The sequence below is a fragment of the Octodon degus genome, unplaced genomic scaffold (genome assembly GCF_000260255.1).
Source record: "Octodon degus isolate 3935 unplaced genomic scaffold, OctDeg1.0 scaffold00107, whole genome shotgun sequence".
Classification (NCBI taxonomy): domain Eukaryota; kingdom Metazoa; phylum Chordata; class Mammalia; order Rodentia; family Octodontidae; genus Octodon; species Octodon degus.
The window spans coordinates 8,184,714-8,191,573 of record NW_004524683.1 but is presented as its reverse complement, the minus strand read 5'-3'; the positions used below and the strand labels follow the sequence as shown (position 1 = coordinate 8,191,573).

The 6,860-nt window shown below is 41.5% G+C and overlaps 1 protein-coding gene and 1 pseudogene across 2 annotated transcripts in view; one reads left to right on the top strand and one right to left on the bottom strand.

Annotated features, from left to right (window-relative positions):
- The window catches only part of Mast2 (microtubule associated serine/threonine kinase 2), a 379,336-nt gene that overhangs the window by 2,470 nt on the left and 370,006 nt on the right, over positions 1-6,860 (top strand). The window lies entirely within an intron of this gene.
- LOC105743226 overlaps positions 1-6,860 on the bottom strand; it is a 39,451-nt pseudogene that overhangs the window by 1,566 nt on the left and 31,025 nt on the right.

Below are 6,860 nucleotides of genomic sequence, written 5' to 3'. Positions count from 1 at the left end.
ATGTGGTGCTGGGGGATTGAACCGTGGTCCCTGATGCTTTGCCAAGCTTGTTCTAAGTAGGTGCTTTAGACCACTGAGCCATCTCTCCAGCCCCTACATTTTTATTGAGGTGTGACTTATGTACAGTATAGAAATCAAAGTTTCACTTAGCTCATGAATTTTTATAGAACAAATACACCCATATGACCATTACACAGATCAAGATGGAGAACATTTCAAGAACTGTAGAATGTTACCATGTGCTTTCTCAGCACTATGAAGTGAATTAATACTTCTAATATAAATGTAATTATACAGTTTGCATTTTTTTGTTACTAAGTTCTTTCATTGAAACCTTATCTGTGAGCCTTTTCCATGTTTCTTTTTTTAATTTATAAAAATGCACTGTTATTTTTCATTGCTGTGTATTTTTCCATTGTACAAATGTGTTATGGTGGCTAATAAGACTTGCTTTTCAAATTAAAATATAGTGCATGGCTACTTGTGAATAGTTTCACTGTGAGTAACACAGAGAAATATGTAGTTGTTTGGGGGGCTTTTGTGTCCCTAAATCTGATATTTGTTCTGTAGTCCTCATCTTCTCCAAACCATGTGAACTGTATTCATGGCAAGTGCTTAGGATGTAGAATAAGGGTCTGTGGTCCTCTTTCATGGTATTGTGTTGCAGAATCTTCATGAGTCATCTCAGTCTTAGACCTCTTTCCTTAGTTCTGAATTTCTGGTTTTGTGCTTAATGTTTCTACTGTAGATTCTGAGAATTTGTGTGTAATTTTTTTTATTTTTTATTTTAATTTTTTTTTGTCTTCTTTTTGAGACTGGATCTCTCTGTGTAGTTCAGGTTGGCCTTGAGCTCACTTTGTAGCCCAAGCTGGTCTCAAACTCCCAATGATCTTCCTGCCTCAGCCTCCTTAGTGCTGGGCTTACAGGCATGTGCCACTACACTCGGCTTGTATGTGCGTTTGTCTTTTATTTTTTATAAGACGGGGTCGCATATGTAGTTCAAGCTGCTCTTGAAGTCACTATGTTGCCTAGGCTAGACTCCAGCTTGCAGTGCTCCTCCTTCCTCAGCCTCCCCAGTGCTACAACTATAGCTGCATGCCACCATTCCCTGCAGCATTTGTCGTTTTGGCAATTCTGATTTTTTTTTTACGACAGGGTCTCACTACATTGTTCAGACTGACTTTGATCAAACTCATCAAGTATCCCAGGCTGGCCTCAAACTTGTGATCCTCCTGCTTCTGCCTCATGAGAGCTGGGATTATAGGCATGTGCTACCACACCCAGCAGCAGTTCTGGTTTTTATAGTTTATTACTGATCTTGAAAGTCTATAATTTGTAATAATTTAAGATTTTGAAAAAGTAGAACTTACAACTGTTATGAGCCTGAATGAAGTTACTTCATTTTTGATATAAGTGCCTTTTTTTCCCCCCATTTCTTTCTTTTCTTTTTTTCTTTCTTTCTTTCTTTCTTTTTTTTTTTTTGTATTTTAGGGAAGGGTTTACAGGGTGTTCAGGGTCTCACTACTAGATCAGACTTGTAGTGATCTGCCTATTTACAGCCTCCCAAGAGCTGGGATTATAGGTGCATGCCACCATGCCCAGTCTCAGTTGCTGTCTCAGTGTGCCCTGGGGGAGGGCATGGCAGGCCCAGAAATCGAACCTGTCCCATTTCTTATAATATGGAATAAACAGTGCTCATTACACTTTATATTGTGATATTTAGGAATGAGTTCTAAGATGCAGGGTTGCCAAACCTTTTTGAGGTTAGTGAGTGACTGTATCATTAAAATGTCATACAGTTCAAACAATGGTGCATTCACCAGCTTGTAACATTTAGGAACTGCAGACAAGGCTTTCTCTTGAAGCTGAACCAGAAACAACTTAACATTCCTTCAGGTTTGTATTATGTGCAGGAATATATGGTTGATGAAGCTCACAATTAAGCCTTTACCAGTTACCAGTACAGTGCAGTCATTGATGACCCAGTCTTGCAGGACCCCATCCCAGCAACCCAGTATTTCTGTCATTAATTATTTTAGTTCTTCAGCTTTATCTTCTCCTGGGTTAAGTTCACCACCAGGTAATTTTTTTTTTTTTTTAATTTTTTTTTTTTTTTTTTTTTTGAGAGAGAGAGAGAGAGAGAGAGAGAGAGAGAGAGAGAGAGTAGTGTGTGTGTGTGGCCAGCTCAGCCCACCAGGGGGCGGGGCTGGCTGGCATGTGGTGCTGGGGGATTGAACCGCGGTCCCTGATCCTTTGCCAAGCTTGTTCTAAGTAGGTGCCTTAGACCACTGAGCCATCTCTCCAGCCCCCACCACCAGGTAATTTGATGGAGGTTTTTCTTAGCTGTAGTAGTAACACATGGGGAAGCTGGTGCTTATATACAATCAGAATCTCTTCTACAGCCCTCCTCATTATGGTTTTATCAAATTCTTCTCTCATGTGCTAAAATCTGGTTACTGCCAAGCTGCTTTTTTCCTAGAGGTGATCTTTTGTACCGAAAGTGTAGTTGGTAAGAGGGTACAGGTTGATGGTGCGTGGTCCAAGGTGAGGAGCTTGGTCTTCTGGATATACTTGTTGCTGAACAGGGTGGTACCACAGACATGCAGGTAGGCTGTGGCCCTGGAAGGGAGCAGAAAGCCAGAAGCAGCAGAGACTTTCCCTATTTGGGTAGCAGTTATCTGTGTCCTGCTTGTCAGGTGCCGCCTGACTTTAACAAAAAGCCTAGTTACTAGGGAGATAGTTCAGCGGCATAAGTACCTGCCTGGCAAGCAGAGGTCCAGAGTTCAATCCCCAGTACTGGAAAAAAACCCAAAAAACAGAAAAAGAGGAACAAAAAGCCTAAACCAACTTCTTATCTATCCTCAATCTATGTCTAAGCAGCTGAATGTGGCTGGAGGAAAACACAACTGTGCCAATACCTATATATTATCGTTAACATCAAGAAGACTGTCAGCTTTGACAGTCAATCCTAGAATCTTTCTGTAGACTATTAGGTCTTCTACTTTTTTTTTTTTTTTTTTTGGTTCTGGGATTGAACTCAGGGCCTTGTGCATGCTAGGCAAGTACTCTACCACTGGTCTATATCCCCAGCCTCAGGTCTTCTACTCTTAAATGATAGTGTAATCTTTCTTTGTCCTCAGATTCCCCAGTACACTCTTTGTCCTTACTCTTAGTTGATGTCCTTGTTTCCTGTTTCACAGAGGTGTGTGAGGAGAGACAGAATAGCACTTCCACAAGCTCCTGCTAGTCAATCAATTCATTTACCTCTGTGTAACAGTGTTCTTTACCCTCTGTCCTATAGCTATGGGTAATCTGTGCCTACTGTTTAAGGCCTGCCCATACTTCTAATTGAATTTTATTCTTAAAAAACTGGAGGCTTTATAATAACTTGACTTTAAAATATACTAGAAAGTTATAGTAATCAAAATAGCATGGTGTTGACATGTAGCCAAACATATAGAAGAACAGCGTTATGGTTTGTGTCTAGTTGTTCCTGCCAAAGCCTCATGCAGTCATGGGATAGCTTCTAGATTTTGTGATTAATTAATGATCCAGTGCTGGGTTTATGGGTGTGAGTGTTACATCTGCTGTAGGGCAGATTTTCTGCATACGAACGTAAGGAGTGGAGAAAGGCTTGCTAGCTGCTGCAGCTGCTGCTCTCTCTTTACTCTTTGCTGTTTTCTGCCACCATGAACCGTTGCCTTCTGCCATGTGTTGTTCTGCCTTGGCGCCAGCTGCGTATGAACTGAAGCCTCCGTTAACTGTGTGCTAAATAAACCTTTCTTTCATTAATTTTGGGTGTTGAGTATTTTGTCCCAACTACAAGAGAAAAATAACTAAGAATTTGGTACCAGAGAAGTATGGTTGTTTCTGTGACTAACCCTGACCACGTGGATTATAAGCTTTTGGGAATGGCTTATGGGAAGAGATAGGAAGGGTTTGGAAGTGCTGAAACAGCTTTGGCTGTTCTGTCTAGGAGATTCTGGTCAGACCTCAGAAGACCTGAAGGCTGATAGAACTCCTGCCTGTGAAGACCACACTGGGGAGGTTTCTCCTGGCAAGAAGGACTGTATTGGTTGTTTGACTCCAGATAATGTGTGTTATATCTTGGCAGAAAGTTTGTCTGTATTTTCCTTATGTCCTTGAGACTGAGACTAAGTGCTGCAGACTGGTTAATCTATCAGAAGAAATTTCAAGGGAGTAAAATGTTGAAGTAGTGGCATGGCTATTGTTGGGGAGCTTTTAATCAGATTTATGTTGAGAATCAAGGACAAGGAGCCCAGCAGGATGAATTGAAGTTTTGTGAGTTTGGCCAGAAAGGAAGCACAAATAAAGCTGTGGACTGCAAAAATAGAGCTGAGAGGATCTGCACTGCCAAGAAGGAACAAGAGACTAAAAAAGTCTGAAGACATCATAGGAGGTAGTAGGTCTCTGCCCTTTGCAACCTCAGAATTGCAAGGATGAGGGACTTTGCTTTGAGGAGAAAGCCATAGAGTGCCATATTCCACAATGGCAGCAGTGGCCACACCAGGTTCCAGAATGGCGGCATTATAGAGAATATGTTCCTTGGAATCAGAGTCAGAGTTCTCAGCAATCCAGGCACTTGATCCCTACAGCCAAAAGAGAAGAAAACCTGGTTACTTCTCTAGGTGGCAGCAGACTTTGGCATCATCCACATGGCGTTGGTTTTAGGTGCATGCAGAATGCAGGAGTTCTGGGTTAGGAAGGCTTCCACCGGGCTGGTGAGATGGCTCAGTGGTCTAAAGCACCTACTTAGAACAAGCTAAGCTAAGCAAAGCACAGGGACCACGGTTCAATCCTCCAGCACCACATGCCAGCCAGCCCCGCCCCCTGGTGGGCTGAGCTGGCCACATACACACAAAATAAATAAATAAATAATTATTTAAAAAAAAAAAAAAAAAAAAAAAGGCTTCCACCTAGCTTATGGAAGGCCTGGAAGGCCAGGTAGTGTGCCCTGAGCAGGCAGTGTGTGAAGTAGAGAGTAAAAAGCCTAATGTGCAGTAGAAACCCCAGAAGTTTGGAAAAGCCAGAAATGTGGATCATCTGAGGAAAGCTGCAACGAGGGAGCAAAGCAGGCCAAAGAGAGAAGCTATGGGAGCTACCACCAAAAGTGCTATAGAGATAGATCCACATGGAGCTCACAGTTTGCCATAGATTGCTTTGGATGTTCCACATGGAACTATAGGACTTAATGATGGCCCTTCTGGATTTTGGATTTGCTTTGGTCCCAGTGCTTGGTATCCTGCTATTTATATCTTTTGGATTGGTAATCTTTTCCTTGTGCCATTAAATGTTGGAAATATTTAGCTTTTCATTTGTACTGGGGCTTACAGCTAAGAGTTTGCCTTAGATCTTGGAGGAGACTTGGGACTTGGACTTTTCAGCATTGCTGAAGGATTTTTTTTTTTTTTTTTTGGGCTGGCTCGGAATGCTTTCAGGGCAGGTTTGGCTGGCTTGAGTTCTGGGTATCGAACCACAGCAACCTGAGCCTGACTGCTTTGTTGAAGCAGCCACTTAAATATGAGCTAAGGGGCAGACCCCCAAATGGCAGAAGGATTTTTTTTTTTTTTTTAGAATTGCTGAAACTGTAGGACTTTGATATCTCTTAGAGATGGACTAAAGTGCCTTTTGCATAAAGGGATTTGCATGAGTCTTTGGAGGTCCAGGATCAGAATGTTATGATTTGTGTCTAGTTGTCTACCCAATGCCTCATGCAGTCATGGGGTGATTTCTAGAGTTTGTAATTAATTCATGATCCAGTGCTGGGTTAATGGGTGTGAGTGCTACACCTGCCCTGGGGCAGATTATTTACATACAAATGTAAGAAGTGGAGAGAGGCTTGCTAGCTGTTGCAGCTGCTGCTCCTTTCTTTTCTCTCTGCTATTTTGTGCCACAATGAACTATTGCCCTCTGCCATGAGCCATTCTGCCTTGGAGCCATGAGTATGGACTGTAACCTCGAATAACTATGAGTTAAACAAACATTTCTTTCCTTAATTTTGGATGTTGGGCATTTTGTCCCAGCAGTGAGAAAAAAGTTACTAACACAGTGATGGTGAACCTTTTAGAGCTTTCAGTGGTACAAAGAGCCCACTGTAGTGTGTGTGCTGTAGGTTCACTACCACTGACATAGACCATTGGAATAGAATAAAGAGCCTAGAAATAAATCTACTTTTCTATAGCTAATTTGTGGCAAAGCTGCTAAGAACCCACATTGCAGAATAGTCTTTAATGAGGTACTGGAAAAATAGGGTATCTGTCTTTAGAAGAATGATACTAGACTTGTCTGATTATAAAATTGGGCCTTTGGGCATGGTGGCACATGTATTATAATGCCAGCACTCTGGAGGCTGGGGCAGAAAGATCACTGTGAATTTGAGACCAGCCTGGGCTACAAAGTGAGCTCAAGTCCAGCTTAAACTGCACAGTGAGACCCTGTCTCAAAAAAACAGAAAAATAAACAAATAAAATTTGGCTCATCTCTTGCCATGTATACAAGTTAATTTAAAATGGATTAAAGATTTAAATCTAAAAGGTGAGACTATGAAATTACTAGTTGAAGGGGTAGGGGAAATGCCTTATGACATTGGTCTGGCCAAGGACTTATTGGGTACAACTCCAAAAGCATAGATAATAGATGAAAAGAGACAAATGGGATTTCATTGAAATAAAAGGCTTTGTACAGCAAAAGAAACAGAGTGAAGTAACACTTTATGTAATGAGAGAAAATACTTGCAAACCTAACATCTGATAGGGGTTACATCCAGAATATATAAACTCAGTAGCATAAAATAAAACAATCTGGAGTGAGTCAGACGACCAGGGCCATGGGATCCTGAA